Source organism: Somniosus microcephalus, chromosome 23, assembly GCF_052327205.1.
Source record: "Somniosus microcephalus isolate GS21.2 chromosome 23, FLI_Smic_1.0, whole genome shotgun sequence".
Classification (NCBI taxonomy): Eukaryota; Metazoa; Chordata; class Chondrichthyes; order Squaliformes; family Somniosidae; genus Somniosus; species Somniosus microcephalus.
The window spans coordinates 715,770-738,170 of record NC_141009.1 but is presented as its reverse complement, the minus strand read 5'-3'; the positions used below and the strand labels follow the sequence as shown (position 1 = coordinate 738,170).

At 55.6% G+C, this 22,401-nt stretch overlaps 1 protein-coding gene across 7 annotated transcripts in view; it reads left to right on the top strand.

The window, feature by feature from the left end:
- vav2 (vav guanine nucleotide exchange factor 2) overlaps positions 1-22,401 on the top strand; it is a 271,817-nt gene that overhangs the window by 56,461 nt on the left and 192,955 nt on the right. The gene's annotated exons all lie outside the window — the stretch shown is intronic.

Here is a 22,401-nt window from a genome sequence, read left to right as displayed (position 1 = left end):
GTGTGGGGACGAGCTGGGGAGTGGGCGCTAGCTGGGAGTGGGAGCGAGCCTGGGAGTGGGAGCGATTTGGGGAGATGAGCGGGAATCTTCGGCACAGCCTGACTGGGCTGGGAATCCTCTTCAGCCCCTCTCAGTGCAGTGTGACCTTAAGGGAGAGCTCTGTAGCTGGAGGGAAGAGCACTCTGTACAGATTGAGCTGGTGTTTAAGGCTTGTCAATGTCCCTGGTTCTCTGTAATGGGATTAGACATGTCCTTGCAATGTTTTATTCAGTTCTGTTACTGAAGCTAAATATCGGGAGCTGTAAAATGCGGTGTGACGCGCTGTCCGGGTAATTGCGGGGGGGATAATGGGGGGAAGGGGGGAAATGGCCCAGGCTCTGTTACCCCCATTCGGATCCTGTTGACGTGGGATATTCTGCATTCTGTCGCGACCTGTTATGACCGTTGTGTGAGATGTGCTGACGGTGTCAGGAGCTGGGGGATTATTGAGGGGAAAGGCTCGCAAAACGGATCTGTGGAACACTGCTGCCCCAGCCTGCTCACCTGGGCTGTGACTGGTCTGGGTGAGTAACATAGAATGTAAAATATAATATCAGACAGTCACCAATAAATCCAATAGGGAATTCAGGAAAAACTTCTTTACCCAGAGAGTGGTGAGAATGTGGAACTCGCTACCACAGCGAGTGGTCGAGGCGAACAGCACAGATGCATTTAAGGGGAAGCTGGATAAACACATGGGGGAGAAAGGAATAGAAGGATATGGTGATGGGGTGAGATGAAGAGGGTGGGAGGAGGCTCGAGTGGAGCACAAACACCGGCACGGACCAGATGGGCCGAATGGCCTGTTTCTGTGCTGGACATTCTGTATAATTCCATGTTGTTGAAATCTGGGGCTATGCGCTATTTAATCTACGGAGAAATCATAGAATCATAGAAATTTATGGCGCAGAAGGAGTCCATTCGGCCCATCGTGTCTGTGCCGGCTGAATGGTGCAGCATTTTCCCTCATTATTTCCCCCCTACAACCCCAGCTTCGCCCCCCCGCCCCAACCCCGGCTCCGCCCACCCCCAAGATGGCACTGGGGAGAGCCCAGTGAGTGAGAGGGGCAGCGGCCAGTCCCGGTCCCGGTGAGAGGGGCCGGTGCCGGTCCCGGTGAGAGGGGCAGCGTGCCGGTCCCGGTGAGAGGGGCAGCGTGCCGGTCCTGGTCCCCGTGAGAGGGGCAGCGGCTGGTGAGGGGGCAGCGGCCGGTGCCGGTCCTGGTGAGAGGGGCAGCATGCCGGTCCCGGTGAGAGGGGCAGCAGCCGGTGCCGGTCCCGGTGAGAGGGGCAGCGGCCGGTGCCGGTCCCGGTGAGAGGGGCAGCGGCCGGTGCCGGTCCCGGTGAGAGGGGGCAGCGGCCGGTGCCGGTCCCGGTGAGAGGGGCAGCGGCCGGTGCCGGTCCCGGTGAGAGGGGCAGCGGCCGGTGCCGGTCCCGGTGAGAGGGGGCAGCGGCCGGTGCCGGTCCCGGGGAGAGGGGCAGCGGCCGGTGCCGGTCCCGGGGAGAGGGGCAGCGGCCGGTGCCGGTCCCGGGGAGAGGGGCAGCGGCCGGTGCCGGTCCCGGGGAGAGGGGCAGCGGCCGGTGCCGGTCCCGGGGAGAGGGGCAGCGGCCGGTGCCGGTCCCGGGGAGAGGGGCAGCGGCCGGTGCCGGTCCCGGGGAGAGGGGCAGCGGCCGGTGCCGGTCCCGGGGAGAGGGGCAGCGGCCGGTGCCGGTCCCGGGGAGAGGGGCAGCGGCCGGTGCCGGTCCCGGGGAGAGGGGCAGCGGCCGGTGCCGGTCCCGGGGAGAGGGGCAGCGGCCGGTGCCGGTCCCGGGGAGAGGGGCAGCGGCCGGTGCCGGTCCCGGGGAGAGGGGCAGCGGCCGGTGCCGGTCCCGGGGAGAGGGGCAGCGGCCGGTGCCGGTCCCGGGGAGAGGGGCAGCGGCCGGTGCCGGTCCCGGGGAGAGGGGCAGCGGCCGGTGCCGGTCCCGGGGAGAGGGGCAGCGGCCGGTGCCGGTCCCGGGGAGAGGGGCAGCGGCCGGTGCCGGTCCCGGGGAGAGGGGCAGCGGCCGGTGCCGGTCCCGGGGAGAGGGGCAGCGGCCGGTGCCGGTCCCGGGGAGAGGGGCAGCGGCCGGTGCCGGTCCCGGGGAGAGGGGCAGCGGCCGGTGCCGGTCCCGGGGAGAGGGGCAGCGGCCGGTGCCGGTCCCGGGGAGAGGGGCAGCGGCCGGTGCCGGTCCCGGGGAGAGGGGCAGCGGCCGGTGCCGGTCCCGGGGAGAGGGGCAGCGGCCGGTGCCGGTCCCGGGGAGAGGGGCAGCGGCCGGTGCCGGTCCCGGGGAGAGGGGCAGCGTGCTGGTCCTGGTCCCGGGGAGAGGGGCACCGTGCTGGTCCTGGTCCCCGTAAGAGGGGCAGCGGCTGGTGAGGGGGCAGCGGCCGGTGCCGGTCCCGGTGAGGGGCAGCGTGTTGCTGGATCTCAGCGTCCCAGCCAGCTGTTGGAGGGAGGCTCCTATTGTGGGGAGTCTGAGAAGCCGTGCAGGCCCCTATGTGGAGGCGAGTGCAGCTGGCAGGAGGCGTGGATCTCTCAACTCTCCGAGCCCAATGCAAAAATCTAACTGCAGCGTGTTTAATTGAAAACATTTTCTGTGCTCAGAGAAACAATGAGCTTTCACTGAGTGCAGCATGTGGAGCCGCTGTTGGTGACTGAATTTCTCTGGGCTTCACTCCAAATCTTCATTTCCAGCCCAGTGAAGTCTGATCCCATCCAGTGACGAGGGGCTGAAACTGACTGGCTGATGTTCCTATGGCCAGAGGCACTTCTCAGTAACGGCTCAGAGTATCGGTTGACTGGCTGCAAACAGGTGACCGGGAATATCGTATTGTGGCTCTGTTTAAACCTCTCTCACATCTGCTGTTGCCTCCATCATGATTCCCCCCCCCCCCCACATCAACAGGCCAACAGAAAGAATGAACTCGCATTTCTCTAGCGCCTGTCATCATCTCTGCATTCCAAAGCGCTTTACAGCCAATGAAGTGCTTCCTTTGAAGTGTAGTCACTGTTGTAATGTAGGAATGTAGAATCAGACAAAGTTAACATGGATTTACAAAAGGTAAATCATGCTTGACTAATCTGGAATTTTTGAGGATGTAACTGGTAGAATAGATAAGGGAGAGCCAGTAGATGTGGTGTATTTGGACTTTCAGAAGGCTTTTGATAAGGTCCCGCATAAGAGATTAGCGTGTAAAGTTAAAGCACATGGGATTGGAGGTGAGGTACTGACTTGGATAGAGAACTGGTTGGCAGACAGGAAGCAAAGAGTTGGAATAAACGGGTCTTTTTCCGAGTGGCAGGCAGTGACTAGTGGGTACCTCAGGGATCGGTGCTCGGACCCCAGCTATTCACAATATATATAAATGATCTAGACGAGGGAACTAGATGTAATATCTCCAAGTTTGCAGACGACACAAAGCTGGGTGGGCGTGTGTGCTGTGAGGAGGATGCAGAGAAACTCCAGTATGATTTGGATAGGTTGGGTGATTGGGCAGATGCAGTATAATGTGGATAAATGCGAGGTTATCCACTTCAGTGGCAAAAACAGGAAGACAGATTAAAGGGAAGTGCAACGAGACCTGAGTGTCCTTGTGCACCAGTCGCTGAATGTAAGCATGCAGGTGCAGCAGGCGGTTAAGAGGCAAATGATATGTTGGCCTTCGTAGCGAGAGGGTTTGAGTACAGGAGCAAGGCTGTCTTGCTGCAGTTGTACAGGGCCTTGGTGAGACCACACCTTGAGTATTGTGTGCAGTTTTGGTCGCCTTATCTGAGAAAGGATGCTCTTGCCATGGAGGGAGTGCAGCGAAGATTCACCGGACTGATACGTGGGATGGTAGGAATGATGTATGAGGAGAGATTGGGTCGATTAGGCTTATATTTGCTAGAGTTTAGAAGAATGAGAGGGGATCTCATTGAAACTTATAAAATTCTAACAGGACTAGACAGCGTAGATGCTGGAAGGATGCTCCCGATGGCGGGGGATTCCACAACCAGGGGTCACAGTCTAAGGATAAGGGGTAGGCCATTTAGGACAGAGATGAGGAATTTCTTCATCCAGAGAGTGGTGAACCTGTGGAATTCTTTACCACAGAAGGCAGTTGAGGCCAATTCATTAAATATATTCAAGAAGGAGTTGGATATATTTCTTAAGGCTAAAGGGATCAAGGGATATGGGAGAAGGCAGGGACAGGGTACTGAATTTGGATGATCAGCCATGATCGCATTGAATGGCGGAGCAGGCTCGAGGGGCCGAATGGCCGACTCCTGCTCCTATCTTCTATGTTTCTATGAAACGCGGCAGCCAATTTGTACACAGCAAGCTCCCACAAACAGTAATGTGACAATGACCAGGTAATCTGTTTTAGTGATGTTGTTTGAGGGATAAATATTGGCCCAGGACACCGGAGAGAACTCCCCCGCTCTTCTTTCAGCAGTGGCCATGGGATCTTTAACATCCACCTGAGAGGGCAGACGGGGCCTCGGTTTAACGTTTCATCCGAAAGATGGCACCTCCGACAGTGCAGCACTCATTCAGTACTGCCTCTCCGACAATGCATCAGTACTGCCCCTCCGACAGTGCAGCGCTCCCTCAGTACTGCCCCTCCGACAGTGCAGCGCTCCCTCAGTACTGCCCCTCCGACAGTGCAGCGCTCCCTCAGTACTGCCCCTCCGACAGTGCAGCGCTCCCTCAGCACTGCCCCTCCGACAGTGCAGCGCTCCCTCAGTACTGCCCCTCCGACAGTGCAGCGCTCCCTCAGTACTGCCCCTCCGACAGTGCAGCGCTCCCTCAGTACTGCCCCTCCGACAGTGCAGCGCTCCCTCAGTACTGCCCCTCCGACAGTGCAGCGCTCCCTCAGTACTGCCCCTCCGACAGTGCAGCGCTCCCTCAGTACTGCCCCTCCGACAGTGCGGCGCTCCCTCAGTACTGCCCCTCCGACAGTGCGGCGCTCCCTCAGTACTGCCCCTCCGACAGTGCGGCGCTCCCTCAGTACTGCCCCTCCGACAGTGCGGCGCTCCCTCAGTACTGCCCCTCCGACAGTGCAGCGCTCCCTCAGTACTGCCCCTCCGACCGTGCAGCACTCCCTCAGTACTGCCCCTCCGACAGTGCGGCGCTCCCTCAGTACTGCCCCTCCGACAGTGCAGCGCTCCCTCAGTACTGCCCCTCCGACAGTGCAGCGCTCCCTCAGTACTGCCCCTCCGACAGTGCAGCGCTCCCTCAGTACTGTCCCTCCGACAGTGCAGCGCTCCCTCAGTACTGCCCCTCCGACAGTGCAGCGCTCCCTCAGTACTGCCCCTCCGACAGTGCAGCACTCCCTCAGTACTATACTGGAAGTGTTGGCCTAGATAATGGGCTCAGCAATGATGTATTTCCAAGCCATGATGTTCTTCGACAGCAACTCAAACCCACAACCTCTGCCACTTAGAAGGACAAGGGCAGCAGGCGCGTGGGTTCCACTCCAAAGTCACACACCATCCTGGCTTTGAAATATATCGCCATTCCTACATCATCACTGGGTCAAAATCGTGGAACCCCCTCCCTAAGAGCACTGTGGGAGCACCTTCACCACACAGACTGCAGCGGTTCAAGAAGGTGGCTCACCACCACCTTCGCAAGGGAAACTAGGGATGGTCAATAAAAGCCAGCGACACCCACATCCCGAGAACCCTGGCTGATTTCCTCTCTCTCTCACACCCAGGGGTCACTGGGCAGTGATCAGGAGCAGGAACCCTGGCTGATTTCCCCTCTCTCTAACCCAGGGGTCACTGGACAGTGATCAGGAGCGGAAACCCTGGCTGATTCCCCCTCTCTCTAACCCAGGGGTCACTGGACAGTGATCAGGAGCAGGAACCCTGGCTGATTTCCCCTCTCTCTAACCCAGGGGTCACTGGACAGTGATCAGGAGCGGGAACCCTGGCTGATTTCCCCTCTCTCTAACCCAGGGGTCACTGGGCAGTGATCAGGAGCAGGAACCCTGGCTGATTTCCCCTCTCTCTAACCCAGGGGTCACTGGACAGTGATCAGGAGCGGGAACCCTGGCTGATTTCCCCTCTCTCTAACCCAGGGGTCACTGGGCAGAGGCCGGGAGCTGGAGCCTGGGACTCTCCTGGACTGTACGGCTCAGTACGACACCGGGCGAGAGCCTTTTGCCAGTTAGCCATCGGGCGCCCTGAACAAGTTCAAGTTCTATTCATTTGAATGTTGAGGGGAAGGAGCAGGGACCTGGTGTTTAATGATGTAACGAGCCCCAGTGTGGATGTGTCTGGGCAGCCTCGAGTGCTGACGCTTGTCTGCACAGCCAGTGATGTGGGTGGTGGCCGGAAGAGTCCGGTCCCTCGGCAACGTGGTGAGTAGAGCACGAACATAAATCAACCGCTAAAAGATTCCCCGCTTCGCCGTGTGCCCCTCCTCCCACACACCCCCTCCTCCCGCACCCCCTCCCCCCGCACCCCCTCCCCCCGCACCCCCTCCCCCCGCACCCCCTCCCCCCCGCACCCCCTCCCCCCCGCACCCCCTCCCCCCCGCACCCCCTCCCCCCCGCACCCCCTCCCCCCTGCACCCCCTCCCCCCCGCACCCCCTCCCCCCCGCACCCCCTCCCCCCCGCACCCCTCCCCCCCGCACCCCCTCCCCCCCGCACCCCCTCCCCCCCGCACCCCCTCCCCCCCGCACCCCCTCCCCCCCGCACCCCCTCCCCCCCGCACCCCCTCCCCCCCGCACCCCCTCCCCCCGCACCCCCTCCCCGCACCCCCTCCCCCCGCACCCCCGCCCCCCGCACCCCGCACCCCCTCCCCCCGCACCCCCGCACCCCGCACCCCCGCACCTCCTCCCCCCGCACCCCCTCCCCCCCGCACCCCCTCCCCCCCGCACCCCCTCCCCCCGCACCCCCTCCCCCCGCACCTCCTCCCCCCGCACCCCCTCCCCCCCGCACGCCCTCCCCCCCGCACCCCCTCCCCCCGCACCCCCTCCCCCCCGCACCCCCTCCCCCCCGCACCCCCTCCCCCCCGCACCCCCTCCCCCCCGCACCCCCTCCCCCCGCACCCCCTCCCTCCGCACACCCCCCCCCGCACCCCCGCACCCCCTCCCCCCCGCACCCCCTCCCCCCCGCACCCACTCCCCCCCGCACCCACTCCCCCCCGCACCCCCTCCCCCCCGCACCCCCTCCCCCCCGCACCCCCTCCCCCCCGCACCCCCTCCCCCCCGCACCCCCGCAACCCCTCCCCCTTCCCCCCGCACCCCCTCCCCCCCGCACCCCCTCCCCCCGCACCCCCTCCCCCCGCACCCCCTCCCCCCCCGCACCCCCTCCCCCCCGCACCCCCTCCCCCCCCGCACCCCCTCCCCCCCGCACCCCCTCCCCCCCCGCACCCCCTCCCCCCGCACCCCCTCCCCCCCGCACCCCCTCCCCCCCGCACCCCCTCCCCCCCGCACACCCTCCCCCCCCCACACCCTCCCCCCCCACACCCTCCCCCCCCCCACACCCCCTCCCACGGTAACTGTTCATTTTGCAGAAGGTAGCCTGTGGAAAATATCAGGGCATCAGAGAGAATTTCTATCAAAAATTCTCACAAATATGCCCTGAATTCAGAAATCTGACTGACAACCAAAAACTCCCATTCCTACTGGGGGAGGAGAGAAGCTGTGTAACACTGGCGGCACACTATGTTACAGCTTGCCATGAACAGAGGGACAACCAGTAAACTAAGACAAGAGTATATATAAACAAGGCGAAAATATATTTATAAACTCAGGGATATACCTGTTTATACACTGTATGAATGGAACCGCGTTTATGTGTTCAACCATAAATGTATTTTGATGCTTTGGCAACATAAGATGTACCTTATCATGCCAATAAAGCGATTTGTATTGTATTGTATTGTATCGGCTTTCCAAATGTTAATTCATAGATTGCCCTCATCCGTGTTTTTGCCTCCTCTCGACTAGACTATTCCAACGCTCTCCTGGCCGAGACCCTGGCTGATTTCCTGCCCTCCCCTCACCCCATCCCCCCCACCTCCCTACTCCAGTGATCCTGCGGCCAACTGTAGCCGCTGCACCATCTGAGACCAGTTGACCCGGAGTGGAGGTTGGGATCTTGCTGTCCTGCCTGGCTCCATGCCCCACTGGACGATGTGTGTGTCCACGCACATTCCATCACCTTGTTTGTGTCATGCCTGCTCCCCAAGAGGCGTTCCTGTTGTTCACTGTTTGATCGGCCTCCTGTTCAGTGCTTTCTGGGACTGGTGCTCATAACTCCCTTATAATCGATGCCAACCGGAATTAATTCCTGGGCAGGGCTGGTGGTTGTCTTTCAGTTAAATTACAGTGTTTGTAACAATTAATTCTTCAACACTGGTGTCGGAATCCTGTTGCTACACATAGTGCGGCAGCTGTTGGGAATAGCCCGACCCCCGTAGCGGGTTAGCATTACCCTCGCCAGACAATGTGGAATAAACTATAAACTGGAAACAGCAGGAACAACAATTGGAACAAACTCGTGTCGCGTCCTGTGAGTGCTTAACCCCCAGCCCTCCCGTTGGGTCCCTCACAGTCATTCTGAAGCCCTGTCAGCTGTGGCTCAGTGGGTAGCACTCTCGCCTGAGTCAGAAGGTTGTGGGTTCAAATCCCACTCCAGAGATTTGAGCACATAAATCTAGGCTGATATTCCAGTGCAATGCTGAGGGAGTGCTGCACTGTCGGAGGGGCAGTACTGAGGGAGTGCTGCACTGTCGGAGGGGCAGTACTGAGGGAGCGCTGCACTGTCGGAGGGTGAGTGCTGAGGGAGCACTGCACTGTCGGAGGGGCAGTACTGAGGGAGCGCTGCACTGTCAGAGGAGCAGTACTGAGGGAGCGCCGCACTGTCGGAGGGGCAGTACTGAGGGAGCGCCGCACTGTCGGAGGGGCAGTACTGAGGGAGCGCTGCACTGTCGGAGGGGCAGTACTGAGGGAGCGCCGCACTGTCGGAGGAGCAGTACTGAGGGAGCGCCGCACTGTCGGAGGGGCAGTACTGAGGGAGCGCTGCACTGTCGGAGGGGGCAGTACTGAGGGAGCGCCGCACTGTCGGAGGAGCAGTACTGAGGGAGCGCCGCACTGTCGGAGGGGCAGTACTGAGGGAGCGCTGCACTGTCGGAGGAGCAGTACTGAGGGAGTGGGGCACTGTCGGAGGGGCAGTAATGAGGGAGCGCTGCACTGTCGGAGGCGCAGTACTGAGGGAGTGGGGCACTGTCGGAGGGGCAGTAATGAGGGAGCGCTGCACTGTCGGAGGAGCAGTACTGAGGGAGTGGGGCACTGTCGGAGGGGCAGTACTGAGGGAGCACCGCACTGTTGGAGGTGCCATCTTTTAGATGAGATGTTAAACCGAGGCCCCGTCTGCTCTCTCAGGTGGACGTTAAAAGATCCCATGGCACTATTTCGAAGAAGAGCAGGGGAGTTCACCCTGGTGTCCTGGGGCCAATATTTATCCCTCAATCAACATAACAAAAAACAGATTATCTGGTCATTATCACATTGCTGTTTGTGGGAGCTTGCTGTGCGCAAATTGGCTGCCGCGTTTCCCACATTACAACAGTGACTTCACGTATTTCATTGGCTGTAAAGCGTCTCTGAGATGTCCAGTGGTCGTGAAAGGCGCTATAGAAATGTAAGTCTAACTTTGAAGGGGTTGTCTTATGAGGAAAGGTTGAGCAGGTTGGGCCTATACTCATTGGAGTTTAGAAGAATGAGAGGTGATCTTATTGAAACATATAAGATTCTGAGGGGGTTGGACAGGGTAGATGCTGAGAGTTTGTTTCCCTCGTGGGGGAATCTAGAACTCGGGGCACCCATTTAAATCGGAGATGAGGAATTTCTTCTCTCAGAGGGTCGTGAATCTTTGGAATTCTCTTCCCCAGAGAGCTGTGGAGGCGGGGTCAGTGAATATATTTAAGGTGGAGATAGACAGATATTTGAGCTACAGGGGAGTCGAGGGTTATGGGGAGTGGGCAGGGAAGTGGAGTTGAGGCCAAGATCAGATCAGCCATGATCTTATTGAATGGCGGAGCAGGCTCGAGGGGCCAAATGGCCGACTACTGCTCCTATTTCTTATGTTCTTTCTTTCATTCTCTGCCTCCTTTCCCCTTTCCTGCAGTGGTTCCTCCCTCCAGCCGGTTTCTAAGCCCATCCCCGAGGTTTTTCGTTCCACCCCCTCACTGGTAAATCTGTTCATGGCAGCTCCTGACTGAATGTTGCCTAAATTTCCCGTTGATTCTCTATCGCCTTGACCCCGAATCCTGAGTCCAACAGAAGGTGGTTCCTGGGCCTAAACCCCTGAAAAAATCAGACTGCAATTGTGCATGTCACTCCGCTATTTAAGAATGGCGAGAGAGGGAAACCAGGGAATTATAGACCAGTTAGCCCAAACATCTGTTGTCAGGAAATTGCTAGAGTCTATAATTAAGGATAGGGTGACTGAACACCTTTAAAATTTTCAGCTGATCAGAGAGAGCCAGCATGGATTTGTGAAAGGTCATACCTGACAAAGCTGATTGAATTTTTTGAAGAGGTGACTAAAGCAGTGGACAGGGGAATGTCTATGGATGTTATTTATATGGACTTCCAGAAGGTATTTGATAAAGTCCCTCATAATAAGAGACTGTTAACTAAGGTAGAAGCCCATGGAATTGAGGGCAAATTATTGACCTGGTTAGGAAATTGGCTGAGTGGCAGGAGACAGGCAGTAGGGATAATGGGCAGGTCCTCAAACTGGCAGGATGTGACTAGTGGTGTCCCACAGGGATCTGTGTTGGGGCCTCAACTATTCACACTATTTATTAACGACTTAGATGATGGGATAGAAAGCCATATATCCACATTTGCCGATGACACAAAGATAGGCGGCATTGTAGACAGTGTAGATGAAAAGCATAAAATTACAAAGGGATATTGATAGATTAAGTGAATGGGCAAAACTGTGGCAAATGGATTTCAATGTAAGCAAATGTGAGGTCATCCACTTTGGAACTAAAAAGGAGAGAACAGGGAACTTTCTAAATGGTGAAAATCGAAAAACAGTGGAGGTCCAAAGAGACTTAGGGGTTCAGGTACATAGATCATTAAAATGCCATGAACAGGTACAGAAAATAATCAAAAAGGCTAATGGAATACTGGCCTTTATATCCAGAGGACCAGAATACAAGGGGGTAGAAGTTATGCTGCAGCTGTACAAAACCCTGGTTAGACCACACCTGGAGCACTGGGAGCAGTTCTGGGCACCACACCTTAGGAAGGATATACTGGCCTTGGAGGGAGTGCAGCGTAGGTTTACCAGAATGATACCCGACTCCAAGGGTTAAGTTACGAGGAGAGATTACACAAACTAGGGTTGTATTCCCTAGAATTTAGAAGGCTAATGGGTGATCTGATCGAAGTTTTCAGGATATTAAGGGGAACTGATAAGGTAGATAGAGAGAAACTATTTCCGCTGGTTGGGGATTCTAGACGAGGGGACATAGTCTAAAAATTAGAGCCAGGCCTTTCAGGAGTGAAATTAAAAAGGAAAGAAAAATTAGGAAACACTTCTACACACAGCGTGGTAGAAGTTTGGAACTCTCTTCCGCAAACTGCAATTGATGCTCGATCAATTGTTAATTTTAAATCTGAGATTGATAGCTTTTTGTTAACCAAAGGTATGAAGGGATATGGGCCAAAGGCGGGTGTATGGAGTTAGGTTGCAGATCAGCCATGATCTCATTGAATGGCGGAACAGGCTCGAGGGGCTGAATGGCCTCCTCCTGTTCCTAAGACTCGACCCCCAATCTCCAGGCAGTGTCAGTCCCAGACTGGCCGGTCTTCACTCTGAGCTCAGGAATCAGCCTCACGATTCCCCCTCACTTCTTTCCTCTATGTAATGTGAAGCACTGAGCTCCAGGTGTGATCTCTCGGGGATCTCAACCGCTCCCCAAGGAGCAGAGCTCTGCTTCCGCATGACTATTCATAACCAAATTGATACTGAAATTGTTAAGAGATTTACTGTAATGAGTATTTCTGGGTCTTGGTGTCCCTGGGGGAAAGAGTCTGGCATCTGCTCGAGGAGGAGGGTGAGTGTATCAGAATCACTCGCCATTTTGTGTGCTTCAGGTGGAAATGAGATAACGATAAACGATTTAACCGATTGTAACTAACTAGATTAAACTAATGTTTCAGTTGATTTTACTGCCTGTTCTGGGTTACTTTCTGTGTTATACGGAGTGACCTGGGGTGATTCGCTTGCCCAGATCCAGGTTCACCAATCCAGCCTGCGCAGCCACAAGCAAGGCCGCATTTATTGCCCATCCCGAGCTGCCCTGAGAAGGTGTTGGTGGTGGGCATGGTTCTCCTTGATCCAGCTAGTGGTTTAGAAACATAGAAGATAGGAGCAGGAGTAGGCCATTTGGTCCCTCGATCCTACTCCGCCATTCAATGAGATCATGGCTGATCATCCAAATTCAGTACCCTGTCCCTGCCTTCTCCCCATATCCCTTGATCCCTTTAGCCTTAAGAAATATATCTAACTCCTTCTTGAATATATTTAATGAATTGGCCTTTACTACCTTCTGTGGTAGAGAATTCCACAGGTTCACCGTTCTCTGGGTGAAGAAATTCCTCCTCATCTCTGTCCTAAATGGCTTACCCCTTATCCTTTGACTGTGACCCCTGGTTCTGGACTCCCTCGCCATCGGGAACATCCTTCCTGCATCTAGTCTGTCTAGTCCTGTTAGAATTTTATAAGTTTCAATGAGATCCCCTCTCATTCTTCTAAACTCCAGTGAGTATAAGCCCAATCGACCCAATCTCTCCTCATAGTCATTCCTGCCATCCCAGGTATCAGCCTGGTGAATCTTCGCTGCACTCCCTCCATGGCAGGAACATCCTTCCTCAGATAAGGCGACCAAAACTGCACACAATCCTCAAGATGTGGTCTCACCAAGGCCCTGTACAACTGCAGCAAGACATCCTTGTTACTGTACTCGAACCCTCTCGCTACGAAGGCCAACATACCATTTGCCTTCTTAACCGCCTGCTGCACCTGCATGCTTACCTTCAGCGACTGGTGCACAAGGACACCCAGGTCTTGTTGCAGTTCCCCTTCTCCCAATCTATTGCCATTCAGATAATAATCTGCCTTCCTGTTTTTGCCGCCAAAGTGGATAACCTCGCATTTATCCACATTATACTGCATCTGCTCAATCACCCAACCTGTTCAAATCATACTGGAGTTTCTCTGCATCCTCCTCACAGCACACGCCCGCTCAGCTTTGTGTCGTCTGCAAACTTGGAGATATTATATCTAGTTCCCTGTCTAGATCATTAATATATATTGTGAATAGCTGGGGTCCTAGCACCGATCCCTGCGGTACCCCACTAGTCACTGCCTGCCACTCGGAAAAAGAGCCGTTTATTCCAACTCTTTGCTTCCTGTCTGCCAATCAATTCTCTATCCAAGTCAGTACCTTGCCCCCAATCCCATGTGCCTTAACTTTACACGCTAACCTCTTATGCGGGACCTTATCGAAAGCCTTCTGAAAGTCCAAATACACCACATCCACTGGTTCTCCCTTATCTATTCTACCAGTTACATCCTCAAAAAATTCCAGTAGATTAGTCAAGCACGATTTACCTTTTGTAAATCCATGTTGACTTTGTCTGATCCTGTCACTGTTTTCCAAGTGCTCTGCTATTACATCTTTTATAATGGACTCTAGTATTTTCCCCACTACCGATGTCAGGCTTACCGGTCTATAATTCCCCGTTTTCTCTCTAACACCTTTTTTGAATAGTGGGGTTACATTAGCTACCCTCCAATCCATGGGAACTGTTCCAGAGTGTATAGAATTTTGGAAGATGACCAGCAATGCATCTACTATTTCTGGGGCCACTTCCTTAAGTACCCTAGAATGTAGATTATCAGTCCCTGGGGATTTATCGGCCTTCAATCCCGTCAATTTCCCAAACACCATTTCCCTACAAATACTGATCTGTTTGAAACAAGTGGGGCCTGCTGGGCCACTTCAGAGGGCAGTTAAGAGTCAACCACGTTGGAGTGAGACTGGAGTTGCCTAGAGGCCCAGACCGGGTAAGGACGGCGGGTTTCCTTCCCTGAAGGACATCGGTGAACCCGTTGGGTTTTTACAACAATCCACCAGTTTTACTGGTATTTAAAAAAAACTGAATTCAAATTCTCAAATTGTCACGGCAGCAAACTCCTGCTGCCCCTCAGCAACAGCCTGCTGCCCCTCAGCAACAGCAGACTCGAGAGGCCGTTGGGCTCACTCCTGCTCCTGTTTCTTATGTTCTTATGTATTGTGTTCCTCATCACAGTGTCCGTGTGGGAGGCGGGTTCCAACACCCTGACTCTGGCAGCCCGGGAACCCTGTGCTGTGGTTCCATTGTGCGACCACATCCTGGTGTGATCGGCAGCTGGGCCAGTGCCAAGTGTTTGTGCCAACAGCTGAGAGACACAGATACCTGACAGAGCTCTCCATAAAGCTGGGAGTCGGCGCGCCCCCGGCTCACGCTCCAGAATTATCTGCACCATCTAGGCACAAAAATGCAAAGCAAGTTCCTTCCTCATTCCCCAGGGAGGAGTGTCCGCGGACTGTCTGAGCGCCTTGCAAGGTGATTGAGCCAACAGCCTGAGGGGAGAGGTGTCCTTGGGGCAGGGGCTATACTGTGACAGGGGGAGGGGGGCCAGTGGGGGGCTATACTGTGACAGGGGGAGGGGGTCAGTGGGGGGCTATACTGTGACAGGGGGAGGGGGTCAGTGGGGGGCTATACTGTGACAGGGGGAGGGGGCCAGTGGGGGGCTATACTGTGACGGGGGAGGGGGCCAGTGGGGGGCTATACTGTGGCAGGGGGAGGGGGTCAGTGGAGGGCTATACTGTGACGGGGAGGGGGCCAGTGGGGGGCTATACTGTGACGGGGGAGGGGGGCCAGTGGGGGGCTATACTGTGGCAGGGGGAGGGGGTCAGTGGGGGGCTATACTGTGACAGGGGGAGGGGGCCAGTGGGGGGCTATACTGTGACAGGGGGAGGGGGCCAGTGGGGGGCTATACTGTGATGGGGGAGGGGGTCAGTGGGGGGCGATACTGTGACAGGGGGAGGGGGCCAGTGGGGGGCTATACTGTGACAGGGGGAGGGGGCCAGTGGGGGGCTATACTGTGACAGGGGGAGGGGGCCAGTGGGGGGCTATACTGTGGCAGGGGGAGGGGGTCAGTGGGGGGGCTATACTGTGACAGGGGGAGGGGGCCAGTGGGGGGCTATACTGTGATGGGGGAGGGGGTCAGTGGGGGGCTATACTGTGACAGGGGGAGGGGGCCAGTGGGGGGCTATACTGTGACAGGGGGAGGGGGCCAGTGGGGGGCTATACTGTGACAGGGGGAGGGGGTCAGTGGGGGGGCTATACTGTGACAGGGGGAGGGGGTCAGTGGGGGGCTATACTGTGACAGGGGGAGGGGGCCAGTGGGGGCTATACTGTGACAGGGGGAGGGGGTCAGTGGGGGGCTATACTGTGACAGGGGGAGGGGGTCAGTGGGGGGCTATACTGTGACAGGGGGAGGGGGTCAGTGGGGGGCTATACTGTGACAGGGGGAGGGGGTCAGTGGGGGGGCTATACTGTGACAGGGGGAGGGGGCCAGTGGGGGGCTATACTGTGGCAGGGGGAGGGGGTCAGTGGGGGGCTATACTGTGACAGGGGGGGGGGGTCAGTGGGGGGGCTATACTGTGACAGGGGGAGGGGGCCAGTGGGGGGCTATACTGTGGCAGGGGGAGGGGGTCAGTGGGGGGCTATACTGTGACAGGGGGAGGGGGCCACTGGGGGGCTATACTGTGTGGCAGGGGGAGGGGCCCACTGGGGGGCTATACTGTGGTGGGGGAGGGGGTCAGTGGGGGGCTATACTGTGGCGGGGGGGGGTCATCGGGGGGCTATACTGTGACGGGGAGGGGGTCAGTGGGGGGCTATACTGTGGCAGGGGGAGGGGGCCAGTGGGGGGCTATACTGTGGTGGGGGGGGGGGGTCATCGGGGGGCTATACTGTGACAGGGGGAGGGGGTCAGTGGGGGGCTATACTGTGGCAGGGGGAGGGGGCCAGTGGGGGGCTATACTGTGGCGGGGGAGGGGGTCACCGGGGGGCTATACTGTGGCAGGGGGAGGGGGTCAGTGGGGGGCTATACTGTGGTGGGGGAGGGGGTCAGTTGGGGGGCTATACTGGGGTGGGGGAGGGGGCCGGTGGTGGGCCATGTGGGGGTGGGGGGCTATACTGGGGTGGGGGTGGGGGGCTATACTGGGGTGGGGGTGGGGGGCTATACTGTGGCAGGGGGAGGGGGTCATCGGGGGGCTATACTGTGGCAGGGGGAGGGGGTCAGTGGGGGGCTATACTGTGGCAGGGGGAGGGGGCCAGTGGGGGGCTATACTGTGGCGGGGGAGGGGGTCACCGGGGGGCTATACTGTGGCAGGGGGAGGGGGTCAGTGGGGGGCTATACTGTGGTGGGGGAGGGGGTCAGTTGGGGGGCTATACTGGGGTGGGGGAGGGGGCCGGTGGTGGGCCATGTGGGGGTGGGGGGCTATACTGGGGTGGGGGTGGGGGGCTATACTGTGGCAGGGGGAGGGGGCCAGTGGGGGGCTATACTGTGGCGGGGGAGGGGGTCATCGGGGGGCTATACTGTGGCAGGGGGAGGGGGTCAGTGGGGGGCTATACTGGGGTGGGGGAGCTAATTGTGAAAGGCCCTGGGGCATGTTCTACGTTGACGGGGTTTATAAATGCTGATTGATTCCTGTGTCTGCTCTGCCAATCCTGCCGCCCCCTTTAGCCACTCAGCTGCCAGTTACTCGATGATTTAAACTGACAGTGTGATTCTCTGTACCTGCCGTAAGTGCTCTCTCTTTCTTATTTTTAACCAGCTTCTTATCCAAACCCGTGTTCTCTCCTGGACTCCTGTGATTTAAAAATGTAATTAGAACTCTTGTCTGTTTCTGTACAAACCATTACCTTCTGCTTTTTGCAATCTGTGTCTGACTTTGAGTAAAGCAGGGAGGGAGGTGAGGGGAGGAAGGAGACCTTTACAAGGGTGGGCCCGAATGTGAGCGGGGGTGCAAGCACTGAGCTCCTGCCTCGCGCACCTCAACCAGCAATGGTCACGGTGTGATGGAGCCTGGTGTCACATCCTGTCATTTGTAGAGCGCCACTTAAAAAAAAAAAGCACGTGAAGGCTGAGGACTCAGAGTGAAATACACTCCAATCTTGAAGTGGTGGTGAGGTGAATCTGGGGGTTCGTTGATGTCAAGCTTGGGTTAAAAACCCTTGGAGTGTAGAAGTAATTCAAGATTGAGAGAGGTGAGGGGAGAGGACGGAGGGAGGGGAGTAGAGCTGAGCGGAGTGAGGGAGCAGAGGTGAGGGGAGTGAGGGAGCAGAGCAGAGGTGAGGGGAGGGAGGTGAGGGGGAGAGGAGGGGAGCAGAAGGAGGGAGGGGAGGAGAGGAGAGAGAGGGAGGTGAGGGGGGAATGAGGGGACGGGAGGTAACGCGAGGGGCTGATGGGTCTCCAGCGATTTGATGCCATGAGGAAGAATGATTGAGACTGGGAGGCTGTTGGATGAGTCTTGATTTGAACACTGATGGTTTAAGGAGGATGTGTTGGGCTGGTGTTGCACAGTCGAAGGACAACCAACTGTGGTGGTGTGCACTGATCTTCTCTTGGGTGCCTTCCTGTCAGAGTCTTCAATCTTGTTCTTGTGTTAAAGGAAGTGTAGTTTGCTGAAGAAATATTCATCACATCAAGGTCTTTGCCAAGCAGTGGGACCTATTGATGGGGATTTCCATATTGGGTGTGTTCTGTGGGACACAATCCTGACAGACATTCCTTTAGGATTTGTCTGGAAGGATGGAATGAGTGCCAATGAAGTGTGTGTTTGTAGGTGATGATCACTTGGGTTGTGTTTACAGAGGGGGCCAGTGCCTCAGTGACGAGGTGTGACTGAGCGACATTGTCTCCCCAGCGGACTCTGTGACTCCCGTTCACAGCCCCATTCACTGAGAGGGGCTGAGGAGCAGAGAGAGGGAGGTGGAGGACCAGATAGAGGCAGGAATTTCTCCACATTTCCTGCTCCCAAAGGTGATTGGACAGAAACTACAGGACATCAGTGCAACACAACATAATCTTATCAGTGAACCATGACTGTGTGTATCTCACAGCTGGCATTGCCAACAGGAAATGCTCTGTCGTATTGTACAGCTTTCTGCCGATCCATTATCAATCCTTGTAACCTTCGATCCCTTCTGATTATAGTTAGCAACAGTAACACAACCCATAAACTTTAGAGTTCAACGTAACTCTTTCAGGTTATGATACTCAATCATATTACAGCCCTGTAACATCCACCTGCCCATCTGTATTCCAGCCCTGTAACACACTCCCATTTATTGGTCTGTATTTGGAGTGCTCACACTGTGTGTGAGGTTTGATTGGTGTCACTGTTTGAATGATGCTCTCCTCTGTTTGGCTTTGTGTTGGGATCCCATGGGAAACTCACCCGCAGTTTGTAACAAACAAAAGTATATGGATTATTGAAGCAGTGAAACCAGATGGGTTACAACAGCGACCACACTTCAAAAGTACTTCCTTGGCTGTGAAGCGCCTTGGGACGCTCTGAGGTGGTGAGCGGCGCTGGAGAAATGCAAGGCTTTCTTTTTTTTAGCCTTTCTTTTGGTGAGTGTGAATAAAGTTCTCGTCGCTGATACAAAGTTTCTGTTGAACCGTTGAAAGCGCTCTGAGCCCTGCCGATCCGAGTGGAAATACACAAACTACATCGGAACATTCGGACAGCGACCGAGCGGTCTGACTCAGAGATTCCACGGCCTTGTGTGTGTCAAGATATTCTCGGCAAGCCAAGGCCCAAATGGAGCCTGCGGTGAGGCGATGGAGTTGGTGGGGGTAGGGGTGTGTGAAATGCACACCCTGCCCTCTGTAGCTAAGGTTTAGTTTGTGGGATGGGATGGGTTGGGATGGGGAGGAGGCTCCTGAATATTCGGAGCCCATCCCCGTGCATCATTTCACACTGTCCAGTTACTGGCATGTTGACCACATTGAACTTGCCAGTGAATCTTGTCACGTTTGAGAGGACACCAATGAACCAGCTGGAATTGGGAGCAGGAACAGTTTCTAATGGGAGCCAGACATTGAATGAAGTTCTGGTGTCTGTTCCAACAGGACATAAGCTCTGAGGGCAGCAAGGATCCCATTCCAGCTGGGACGCTTCCAGGTTCATTAATCGCCCTGTGGTTCAGGCGATTGCTGTGTGAGCTGGAGTCTAATCCAGCCAATCTTCGGGGTGGCTTTGTGTAAATAGCTTTTGATGAAAGGAGAGTTAGTAACTGCTCTCTGTGCAGAGCTGCTGGCTCTGTCTATCTGGCACATCGCCGGGACACTTGGAGCAGATTCAGGAGTTCACAATCGGGACAGTTCAACAATCATGATGAATCAGTGGAGTAACAGAGCCCCACACACACCGCAGGAAAGGCCCAGGCTCCATCCGGGCCTGTGCTGAGTTCACTGACCTCACCTGGTCACAGTTGTGGAGCTACAATTGGCCTCAGTGCCTCTGGGTTAGAAGGGCGGCATGTAGGGGGAGGGGGAATGTGGGGGGAGAAGGGGAGGGGGGCAACATTTGGGGAGAGCGGGGAAGAGGGGAGTGTCTACAAGTTTTTCCAGAAGCCATCTGATAAGGTTCAGCACAAGAGATTATCAGCAAAAATAAAAGCGTATGGAATGAGAGGTTACCTTGGGACAAGGGTTGGTAATTAGTAGGGAGGTGGAAGACAGAGAGTACAGATAAAGGGAATGTACGCTGATTGGCAGAATGTGACAAGTGGTGTTCCCCAGGGGAAACATAGAAACATAGAAGATAGGAGCAGGAGTAGGCCATTCGGCCCCTCGAGCCTGCTCCGCCATTTAATGAGATCATGGCTGATCATCCAAATTCAGTACCCTGCCCCTGCTTTCTCCCCATATCCCTTGACCCCTTTAGCCTTAAGAAATATATCTAACTCCTTCTTGAATATATTTAATAAGTTAGCCTCAACTGCCTTCTGTGGTAGAGAATTCCACAGGTTCACCACTCTCTGGGTAAAGAAATTCCTCCTCATCTCTGTCCTAAATGGCTTACCCCTTATCCTTAGACTGTGACCCCTGGTTCTGGACTCCCCCCCCATCGGGGACAGCCTTCCTGCATCTAGTCTGTCCAGTCCTGTTAGAATTTTATAAGTTTCAATGAGATCCCTTCTCATTCTTCTAAACTCCAGCGAATACAAGTCCAATCGACCCAATCTCTCCTCATACGTCATTCCTGCCATCCCAGGTGAATCTTCGCTGCACTCCCTCCATGGCAAGAACATCCATCCTCAGATAAGGCGACCAAAACTGCACACAATACTCAAGGTGTGGTCTCACCAAGGCCCTGTACAACTGCAGCAAGACATCCTTGTTCCTGTACTCAAACCCTCTCGCTACGAAGGCCAACATACCATTTGCCTTCTTAACTGCCTGCTGCACCTGTATGCTCACCTTCAGCGACTGGTACACAAGGACACCCAGGTCTCGTTGCACTTCCCCTTCTCCAAATCTATTGCCATTCAGATAATAATCTGCCTTCCTGTTTTTGCCACCAAAGTGGATAACCTTGCATTTATCCACATTATACTGGGAGAGTGTACAGGGGCTGTGGGGGGAGATTAAATGGGTGGGTAGAGTCCATGATAGGGGAGAGAGTACAAGGGCAGTGTGAGGTACAGGGTTGATGAACTTTAAACCAGATGGGATTTTTTTTCCGGAGATGTATTCTCCAGGCCGGGTAAATGTGCTGGTTCCTGGGATTGCACTAACTAACACACATCTCCTCTTGCAACATCTCCAAGCAATTCAGACCGAAAGTTAGAACTTGAACTCCGTCAAGGTAACCTTAGCTGCCACCATGTGGTCTGAGAGAGGCAGGCTCAGTTTGCACAGGACAAGTCCCCAGGGCTGTTAATCAGTTAATCTACGTCTCGGCTGCTTAAACAAAGTATTCAATCAAAATACATATTATATCAAACAATTAAACTGCTGATAACATTTCTATTGCCTTTCCCACTGGGGCGTTTAGTGCAGAGGACAATGTGTAAAACAGCATATTAAAGAGAATGGGAGCTGGCACATGGGGCAATGTTTACTGTGAGACAGTGGGATCATGTGGGAGGTAATGAGCGCAAGTGTGACACCATCAGCAGAAATCTGTTTATTCTCAGTGTAATTTACACACCAGTTATGATATCCATACTCAAGTGGGGAGGGTTCCACAGACAGTGACTCTTACTGGGGTATGGGTTCCACAGACACTGACTCTCACTGGGGTACTGGTTCCACAGACACTGACTTTCACTGGGGTACGGGTTCCACAGACACTGACTCTCACTGGGGTACGGGTTCCACAGACACTGACTTTCACTGGGGTACGGGTTCCACAGACACTGACTTTCACTGGGGTACGGGTTCCACAGACACTGGCTGTCACTGGGGTACCGGTTCCACAGACACTGACTCTCACTGGGGTACGGGTTCCACAGACACTGACTCTCACTGGGGTACGGGTTCTACAGGCACTGACCCTCACTGGGGTACGGGTTCCGCAGACACTGACTCTCACTGGGGTACGGGTTCCACAGACACTGACTCTCACTGGGGTACGGGTTCCACAGACACTGACTCTCACTGGGGTACGGGTTCCACAGACACTGCCTTTCACTGGGGTACGGGTTCCACAGACACTGACTGTCACTGGGGTACGGGTTCCACAGACACTGACTCTCGCTGGGGTATGGGTTCCACGGGCACTGACTCCAGGGATGGAATCTGGGATCCGCTTTGTCTGCATCGCTCAGTACCACGTCTGTTTACGTGCGCAATGTCAACTTAAAGTGGTGAGGTTGCTATCTGGGCTTTGCTTATTCTGGGTCATTAATAAAAGCTGAGAGGTCAGGTGGTGGGTCAGTGAACTGGCCTATAGGATCCAAAGGTTTAGTGTTTCTCTGTGTAAATATGCTGGAGTGTCTTGGGATGTGCGTTGCTGTGGTTTAATTGCTGAGACGTTCCCAGAGTGGGTTTGTCCTGAGTGTGGTTTCCGGATCTGACTGAATATCGAGTGTGTTTTGCATGGAGTCTATTTTAAGCTGAGATTCTGGCGCTGCTGTTTTCAGTGTTTGAGAAATGCTGATTGCGCTCACAGCCGGTGCGGCAAAGAAAGGGAAAGTTGTGCGGCTCAGAACTGGCAGCGACTGCACCTCTCCTGGGAATATTAAATCAACCGCTCCTT